This window comes from Phyllobates terribilis, unplaced genomic scaffold (assembly GCF_046119375.1).
Source record: "Phyllobates terribilis strain yellow unplaced genomic scaffold, ASM4611937v1 Scaffold_264__1_contigs__length_2628131, whole genome shotgun sequence".
Taxonomy (NCBI): Eukaryota; Metazoa; Chordata; class Amphibia; order Anura; family Dendrobatidae; genus Phyllobates; species Phyllobates terribilis.
In genome coordinates this window covers 323,454-330,758 of record NW_027363024.1, presented here as the reverse complement: position 1 = coordinate 330,758, position 7,305 = coordinate 323,454, and the positions used below count along the sequence as shown (strand labels likewise).

At 42.5% G+C, this 7,305-nt stretch overlaps 1 pseudogene; it reads left to right on the top strand.

The window, feature by feature from the left end:
- Positions 1 to 1,208: 1,208 nt before the first annotated feature.
- On the top strand, positions 1,209 to 1,314 carry LOC141219362 (U2 spliceosomal RNA; annotated as a pseudogene).
- Positions 1,315 to 7,305: the final 5,991 nt, after the last annotated feature.

The following is a 7,305-nucleotide window of genomic DNA, read 5'->3' as shown; positions in this document are numbered from 1 at the left end:
AGGACAGTTACTCACGTGCTGACGGAGCTCGGCCACCTACAGAGAGAGTCCCTGCAGGCGTTTAGCCAAATCCAGAACTGACACCATGATGGAACAGAAAAATCTTTCCTTAGAGAATTTGCAGGCTGGACTTACTGTTATGTTCTGCTACCAGAGCTAAGGAAAGAGAGGAGATCTGTCCCTACGATAGAACTCATCTTTATCCCTACGATGTAACAGGGGACCTGATCCTGCGATCAGACCTGCTAAAGTCCTAAGCTAGTCTGTACGGAGACCTATAGATGTGGGGAAGGAATCCCTACAAGTACTAAGGACTGGGAGGAAAATGCGACACCTCCTAACAGAAATAGTAGCAGACAGACAAACAAACAAAATATATAGAACACTGAGGTCCGTAGACCAAGCAAACTAACAGAGTTAGATACAGAGCACAGGCTAGCTAGAAAGTAGTTATACAATGAAGTCCAGCAAAGCCAGAAGGGCGGAGCAGGATTAAATAGGCCAACAAGGTCATGTGACCAGCAAAGGAAAAAACCTAAGAGCAAGGTTCTAACAGTTGCGATTTCTTTAGTGAAATGCTGGCTCCCTCTGGTGGAGCACTGACTTCTTTAATTTTCTATCTATGGATGAAAAAAAGATAAAAAAAAGTTTGGTCTGAGATGTTGTTTTAAAGTGCTACCTATGTCTGTCAATCAGAGCATCCTATTGGTTTTCACCCAGGCAGATAGATTGCTTGCAATAGATGTAATGAGTGAATGGAACAATGGAATAATGCAAGAGAATGGGACAATGGAACAATGGAATAATGCAAGAATGGAAGAATGGAACATCATTGCACATGTCATAATGGGCTCCTGGCCTTTATCTGGCTGTGCTGCTGCAGTCAGCTACAGTCTGCAGGGAGCCTGCAGACTAGGAAGAAGGTGGACTGCTGCTTGTTTGTTCAATAATTAGTTATCCTCTCCCCATCCCCTTGTCTGAAGGTGCATGGGACATTGGGGGGAGGGGAGAATGTTTGAAAATAGGCATACTCATGCAGATTAAAAATGCATGTGTGGGCTGCAGCTGCAACAAGCAGTAAAGTTGTGGGTTTTAAGGTGACTATTGATGAACAACATGTCCTCCTAAGGGGAGTCTTTGTCCCTATTCCTACAATGGGTGCCTTCTTGAAGCCAGGGTGCAGTCATAGGCCAAAACGAATTCAGGTTATCGCTTCTCGGCCTTTTGGCTAACATCAAGTGTAGTATCTGTTCTCATTTAGTATATGTGCTTAGCTTTTACCAATATATTGAATTGCAATGTTATCTATCTATCTATCTATCTATCTATCTATCTATCTTCCCGGCTGCTTGTTTTCCCTCTATCCACACCCTCCTCTTCTTTGATTGACAGCTCTGGCTTCATAGAACCAGAGAAGGAAGGAGACAGAGGTAAAACAAGCAGGTGGGAAGGTGTATATAAAGGATTGGCCCACGCCGTGATCCACGGAGCGCTTGTACTTGGTTTCAACAGTCATTCTGTGCTGACAGTCCCTTTAAAATCAGTGTTTCCCAAACTCCAGTCCTCACGGCCCCCCACAGGTCATGTCTTCAGGATTTCCATAGTATTGCACAGGTGAGAGAATTCCTGATTCCTTGATGATACTTTCATCACATGTGTAATACTGAGGAAATCCTGAAAACCTGACCTGTTGGGGGCCATGAGGACTGGAGTTTGGGAAACACTGCCTTAAATGGAGCGGTGCTGCAGTTTTATTATTCAGCAATTAGCAGGATCCCCCAACAATTTCTTAAGCAATGAGAAAATGCAGTCCCTAATGATGTCCTCTGACAATAAGCGAATCACGGACAGCAGATGCATTGGGTTCTGCATTTCTTGGAGAATGGGATGGGGCAGCTTCTGTCTTCTCAGTGATACAATCAGTAAGGAGATGCAGCGTGAGACAATCCCTGTCTAGATCTTTGATCTGATCATCAATACAGAGGGCTGATTGGTGAAGACAGAGGGAAAGGCTAATAAGATTATTAAAAAAAAAACTTAGTTTTTCGGCTGGCACTTCCTCTGGGGTCAGTATGCCAACCTCATTGACTTCATAGCACTTGCCAGAGTGGGCAGACACGATTTTATTGCCTTTACACACGTCACCTCCACACAGGGCGATGCTGCTACGACGCCTCTGTAGTGATCAAACGTGGAGTCAAACAGCAGGGCTTTAAGAGGGCTGCCCTTTTCAATCTTGGGACTAAAACACAAAAATAAGACATCCTGTTAAGGGGGATAAAGGTAAGTAACAGCGTTCAGTCCAGAGTGATGAATTCCAAAAGCCAAAGTTTATTCCGCCATCACATAACGTTTCGACCTGTTATAGGTCTTTATCAAGTATATACAAAGACATACAGGGATACTGATCCCCTTTAAGGAAAATCAGTGGCCAGAACCCTTTAAATTCCCCTTAAATGGTCCAAAACTGAAACTGTGGGAACAATATAATCCACTTAGGGTTCAGCAAACTTACAGTCAAGGGTTTGATAAAATTATCTACACCCTTGTGTCTCCAGAAAGCATAGCGTACGTTCACGTGCTGAAAATGCCGACCAGTGCTGGAGTGAGCAGAGGTCCGCAGCTTGTGAAACTACAGGTCCCAGCAGGCTGACGGTCTCTCATCAAGTTATGCTGGGAGCCGCAGTTTCACAAATAGTGCTAGAGGATCCATGTCAGAAATATGAGGCTGCCACTAGGGTTTCTCCCACAAATATGTAATCGGACGTGGAGCAGATCCGCACGTGGATGAGCCATATTCTCTATCTGTGAACATACTACTCCTTCACTCAGATTCTAAGTGGTTCTGCAGCGCATCTGTGCAGAGCAAGCTGTCAATCAAAATCCGGGCCGGGTTTACAGCCGTCGCCCCTGATATAGCGAGCGGTGCTGTGATCCAAGACTGTAGCCGCTCCGTGCACAACGATGAGTGAAGGCCGGCGGCTGCAGGGAGGAAAGAAGTTAATTTTCTCCCGATACCTACACTATCAATAAGGCGGCCGGGCAGCATTGTAACAATATTTATCTGCAGATTAACCCTATACCTGCAGGTACATAGCATTTTCCAAGGTGACAGGTTCCCTTTAATAAAGAGAAGATGGATAGAGCCGCATTAGTCCATACTCACGGTGGAAGCCTCCTGACAACTTCTTGAAGAACACTTTCCACATTTGTTCCAAGCTTCCCCGACATCTAATAGAAATAAACAGAGAAATGAATTTCTTAATACAGTTTAGAACTCGGCTCCAACGAATCAGAAGAAATGAAGCCTGTTTGAAGCTGACAAGCAATCAAGCCCCTCCGTAAGCCACACAGAACATGGCTACTTATGTCATCTGCAGGTGATTAAAGGAACCTGTCATGCTGAAATGGTATAAGATCTGTAGGGGGTGTTGTAGAGCAGAGAAGTTGATCAGACTGATAGACATATCTGTGGGAAGAGAGTCAGCAAAACTGGCATTTTATGCAGTGAAAAGTCCTGCCGTATGTACACTAGTCCAGTGGGCGGTCCTACTAAGTGATTGACAGTTCCCTGTATGACCATGCAGGCAAAGATAGCTGTCAATCACTAGTAGGACCGCCCACTGGACTCATCTGTACAAACAGCAGGATTCCACTGAATAAATTGATACAGGAAAAATATCTATCTTTGTACCGTATTAGCCAGTAGATAGAAGAGTATTTAGATTTGAGAGTCCTCAGTGGTTGATACCATCTTTTCCGTTAGCCATTAAAAGGTAACAAATTGCAAGCTTTCCAGACTACTCAGGTCTCAGGTCTGCCTGATGAAGAAGCCTGAGTAGTCTGGAAAGCTTGCAATTTGTTACCATCTTTTCCGTTAGCCATTAAAGGTATCAACCACTGAGGACTCTCAAATCTAATGAATAAATTACAATTTATACTGAATCTTCTCCCACAAACCTATATATCGTTCTGCTCAGTTTCTCATGGATAAAACCTGTACATCTGAATGGGGCTTTAATGTTGTTATTACAATCATGTAAACGCAGATCACAAAATCTTTCATATGATCATTTTTTTAACACCTAAAACCCCAATGGATATTTATGTTTACTAAAGGATTCCTTTCCCATTCTTTTGGCAGCTCTTCTTTAGGTACGGACACAGACCGGCATCCGGCATAAAGACATCTGGAGACTTTTCCTTTTTCGGTGATATTGGATAATCTTCTTCATTTCTAACGCTTTAAATCTTTCAAATTCTTTCCGAAAAATGTATCATAAAGGGACTTTCTCAGGTCAGTTTTGCTTGTGGTTGTGTTACCATTATTTGTGCCAAATATATCAAAGTGTTGCACGATGTTTGATAAATGTTTATGTAGCACTTCCATCTATCTTTATTTATTTTACTCACTTATATAGCGCCATTAATTTCACAGCACTTTACAGACATTATCATCACTGCCCCCATCGGGGCTCACAATCTACATTCCCTATCAGTATGTCTTTGGAGTGTGGGAGAAAACCGGAGAACCCGGAGGAAACCCACGCAAACACAGGGAGAACATACAAACTTCTTGCAGATGTCGTCCTTGGTGGGATTTGAACCCAGGATCCCAGTGCTGCAAAACAACAATGCTAACCACTGAGCCACCGTGTATCTTTATCCACTTTTAACGTCACCCGTCGTTCTTAGACCTGTGTAGCTTACCAAGCCCAATTTCTAAAAGTTGCAAGAGTGCTGTAAAATAGGAAGCTGCACATTTTTGTGCAAAAATGATGCGTCACAAAAGTTTTTTTTTTTTTTTCAACACCAAAAATTGATGTAAATTCCTCGCTACATTGCCCCTTTTCCAGCCACATTTTGTAGAAAAAAATAAAAAGACAAGGTACAGACAGCGGAGTTAAATTTGCCTACAGGAATGATTTTGATGTGGAGCGCATCGTACCCGGATACAGTCACTAGCGGGAACGTCAAACATCTTCTCAATTTGTTTCTCCACCCTTTCCGGATCTGCATTCTTCAAGTCTATCTAAAAGCAAAAGTATAAATACTAATTATTTATCAAAGCTGGACAACATCTAGAAACCATAGAATAAAACTGGCTTAAAATATAGTGTGAACAAGAGTTTAGGGAGAGATGTACAACTGGCACTGGCCTATAAAAGGGATTGTGTAATCGTACAAAACTAGCAAAAATGTAAAGTGCCCGGAAAACAAGGAACGTGCAATTTACCTCTTAGTAAAATCCTATGCTTTCTCAAGAACAGAGGAATTTTAATTTCATTTTTTTTTTAATCAAATCATTTTTATTGAAAAACTCCAACTACAAATATTCCATCTTTCAAATAACATACATGACATAGTAATTCCATAGTAAAAATATGAACAAAGTATCTGAACTTCAATTCCCATAACCCACCCTAAACCCAAATCCCAACACTCCAGAGAGAACCATTTTCAGAGCAGTTCTAGAATAACGGACTATAGCATTCGTAGAAGGGGAAGAAGATAAAAAAGTGACTAACAAAGGGGTAGCAGCGTTTTAATGTTATCATTTACTGCTTGATGCCTGAGCCGGGGAGTGCACGCTGAAAACTGTTGCAGGCTGCTGTAATCACAGGACACAAGCAAACAGCATGGCATTTCCTATCAGCAGGGAGGAAGTAAAGGGAACAGTAATGAAAGTCTCCTCCTACTCCGCTCCATATTGAAATGAATAGTGTGCATCCTACAAATGAGATGCATACAGCAAACAATTGATTTTCCATACATAGGTTTTGAGTTGACCACTGGATATACACATGTGTATCACTAATTACCAGAACTGGAAATCGAAAAAAAAGACGAGCAAGTTTGGGGTGAATCCAGCCTTCATTACTGCACAGCCGCTCAGAGGGATCGGTACTAGGAACAGCAGGAGTGCCGGCGATGGTCACAGATTTACCTGCTGCGGGACTGAAGGAGTCTGATCGCGCTCGGCTCGAAGCTTTTTACCTTGTTTACGACAGGAATAATTGAAAGCTGTGCTTCAAAGGCGAGGAAGAAGTTTGCCACCGTCTATTAGAAAATAGACAAACTTAGGATAGAAACAATATGAACATATACCCTGCTATAAGTAAGTAAAAAGCAATAGGAAATATATATAATATAGGGTACTTAGTAAACATGGTTTTTGATTAAAAAAAAAAAAGCCATCCCACCAGCACCAAGGTGTACCCAGTCAGTTATGTGAAGTATATAATAAAATACACTTTAGTACAATATTAGTATCTTGTCCCTTTAAATCTGCAGCTACTTCTGTCACCATGGTAACTGCATTCATACTCAGCCAATAGGATTGCTCGGTTTGAATTCGAAGAAAAAAAAAAAAGTTCTATATGGTCAGTTTGTTCCATCTCATCTGAGTGTGAAGACAGACACCTGCGATCAGCGAGATTATAGGTATAAGACGTGATATAATATAACGGACGGAGCCGCATCCCATCACACGCACTCAGCGACCACAACTGACAGGAATCAGCACATTTATCAGAGGAGAAGTCATTATTCCCCAACACATGATAAGTGACAACTTCTAGATCTGCTGGGAACCCAACTAATCCCTGCTAGACCCTCCCCGGACCACCGCTCCATTCATTCTCTATGCAGGAGAAAACGGAGTACAGCGCCCCCCATAGAGAATGAACGGACCGGCGGCTGAACATTTGCACTTCGCTCACTTCTATCTATAAGTGCTGTTCTGCTGATTGGGTCATAGCGGCCAAACCCACCGATCTAAGAGTCATCACCTATCCAGAGATCAGTGAGAACTTGTTCCAACTAGACATCCCCTTTAATTGAAGAGATCACATATCTAGCAGCCAATCCTATTCATTCCCAATCTTCCCTGTGCCCAGTAATGCCCCTGGGTATATCGCCAATATGAGCCAATCACCAAACCCTCTGCTGACTGTTCCCCATGTTTTATAGATTTTGGATCCGTTTCTACAAGAGAAGATCTCAGCGGCCACCATGGGGATGGGTTACTCTGCCAGCGATGGAGCAGGTAGTATCCACCAGCCTGTGATATCTCACCTTCCTCCATATTCTGCTGTTACATGCGTTTCTTCAGCTTTTCCCCTTCCCAACAGAACCAATTGATGGTTTTTTTCTGTTTCTTCCTTCGCTTTTTCCAAGGGCTATAACTTTTTCATGTCTGTCCACATAGTGTGAGGTCTTGTTATTTTGTAGGATGAGCGGTACTTATAAATCCCACCATTCATTTACCACATAGTACTAGAAAACGGGGAAAAAAGTCCAAGT